Source organism: Toxorhynchites rutilus, chromosome 3, assembly GCF_029784135.1.
Source record: "Toxorhynchites rutilus septentrionalis strain SRP chromosome 3, ASM2978413v1, whole genome shotgun sequence".
Lineage (NCBI taxonomy): Eukaryota > Metazoa > Arthropoda > Insecta > Diptera > Culicidae > Toxorhynchites > Toxorhynchites rutilus.
Window position 1 is genome coordinate 48174551 of NC_073746.1, and position 2758 is coordinate 48177308.

Sequence of the window (2758 nt, forward strand, 5' to 3'; positions counted from 1 at the left end):
CTTAGGGATAATTGAGTGGAGCCACCGGCCCAATTCATCTTCGTTCCATTTGCGTTGCCAGTTAACGATGGTATTTTTACGAACTAAAGAATAAAATTCATTGAAGGCGATTTGACGCTGACGTTCTCCAAGAAATTGAACGCCTCGCACAAATTTCGCCTTCAATTGCACCTACCTTTGCTAATGAGTCAGCCCTCTCATTACCCGGAATGGAGCAATGTGAAGGGACCCATATAAAGGTAATGACATAACAGCGTCTGGATAAAGCACTCAAAATTTCTCGTATTCTCTCAAGGAAGTACGGCGAGTGCTTTTCCGGCCTCACTGAACGGATAGCTTCGACAGAGCTAAGACTATCCGTTACAATGTAATAGTGTTCAACAGGTCGTGAGGCGACGCTGTCCAGCGCTCAATGAATTGCTGCCAATTCAGCAATATACACTGAGTAAGGATTCTGAAGACTGTGTGAGGTGCTAAAAAATTCGTTGAACACCGGATGAAGAACCGAAGAGATAATAAATTGAAGCGATCTTTTAGTGGGAGTAGGCCTGTCAAAACCTCGAGACTCATGGTATGCGTTGAGGGCATACATCCCAACGCGATACGGAGACAAAGATACTGAATTCGCTCGAGTTTAATGAGGTGTGTTTTGGCAGCTGATTGAAAACAGAAACTGCCATACTCCATCACTGAGAGAATAGTTGTTCGATACAACATTATAAGATCTTCTGGGTGGGCTCCCCACCAGGTGCCGGTAATTGTACGGAGAAAGTTTATTCTTTGTTGGCATTTTTTACTCAGATACCTAATATGGGTCCCCCAAGTACATTTGGAGTCGAACCAGACCCCAAGATACTTGAATGACATAGCATGAGTGATCGGTTTACCCAAAAGTTGAAGCTTTGGTTTTGCTGGTCTATGCTTCCTAGAAAAAACCACCATCTCTGTTTTCTCCGTGGAGAATTCGATCCCTAGCCCAATGGCCCAGGTTGAAAAATTGTTCAAAGTATCTTGTAAGGGTCCTTGCAGGTCGGATTCGTTTGGTCCTACGACAGACACCACTCCATCATCTGCAAGTTGTCTTAGGCTGCAATTTTGTGTAAGGCAATTGTCGATGTCGCTTACATAGAAGTTGTACAAAAGGGGGCTTAAACATGAGCCCTGGGGGAGGCCCATGTAAGAGACCCGACTTACTGCCGAATCTCCGTGAGAAAAGTTCAAATGTTTCTCACAAAGCAAGTTATATAACATATTATTCAATAGAGGCGGCAGACCCCGAGAGTGTAATTTGTCCGACAAAACCTCTATTGAAACAGAATCGAAGGCCCCCTTTATGTCCAAGAATACTGAAGCCATTTGTTTTTTTTCGGCGTAAGCCATTTGAATTTCTGAAGAAAGCAACGCAAGACAATCATTCGTCCCCTTGCCCCTGCGGAACCCATATTGTGTATCTGAGAGTAGGCCATTCGTTTCAACCCATCGATCAAGGCGAAACAAGATCATTTTCTCCAACAATTTCCGTATACAAGACAGCATTGCTATTGGGCGGTACGAATTGAAGTCGGACGCGGGTTTTTGAATAGCTATAACTCGTACTTGTCTCCAATCATCTGGAACAATATTATTCTCCAGAAACCGATTGAATAAATTCAACAAGCGATGTTTCGCCACATCAGGGAGGTTTTTCAGCAAGTTGAACTTAATTCTATCCGATCCCGGAGCAGAATTGTTACATGAGAGCAGAGCAAGAGAGAATTCTACCATCGAAAAGACCTTTTAGACTTGAGAACAAAAGTCTGCAAGGAAGCAGTCTGCCACCGATCGGTTGGCTTCGTTAACAGAACAGTAGGTCAAAATCCGAAGGGTTTCCGCTTTGTTGAGGCAAACCGCCTCCTCTACGAAACTATTTGTGAGGAGCTCCCTCTAGTGTCCAGAGTGTTTAGAGGCGAATAAACCGAAATGTTTAAAGCCTCTTTAAATCAAAGAATGAGATGGAATCCAGGTTGGAGCTAGGGACTGGAACCAAACTAAAATAAAAACTGGCAGAACAGTTAAAAACACTGCAAGGCTGGCTCGATCCAGTTATCCAGAAAACCGTTGAGGATCTGCTGAAGATCAGGTAGCCCGATAACAATCTTCGTTATTCGGATGGTTTACTCATGCTAGGTAGAGTCGGGATCGGTGTTTCCTTACCTGTTAGTGCCTTCTGGACGTGTGTAAAATATCGGCAGAAGTGGAAGCTGCATCCATCGTAGCAACTTGCACAACGAGTCGTCCCATCTTTGCACCAATCGACTGGAATAGGACAGATCGAGACACCTAAAGCATTTTTTTTTGTATTCTGATACCATTATCATGTGGATTCCGGATCACTCAGGGATCGTCTTCTCTCGGGCGATTCGACGTTATGCCGAGACGAGAATCGTTACGTGTAAAACTGATCATCTTTCTGGTGGACTAAAATTGAGCAAGAGAACATAAGGGATGGTTGTAGACGGATGCTTGAGTACTTGGTTCCGTTGTAATTAATTATGCATACAGCACATAACTCACCCACAACGAAAAATATCGCCAGTATTATCAAGTGTTATTGACGAATTTCAACAATCGTTTATGGAATCAAAGTGCATTATGTACAAATGTTATTCTAAAAGATAATTTCGATTCACAATTTTGGTATAAAAATGAGCGCTCATGGCTTGACTTCCGCACTGCGTTGGCTGTTGAGAATGGAATTTCTGAATAAAAAAAAACACAC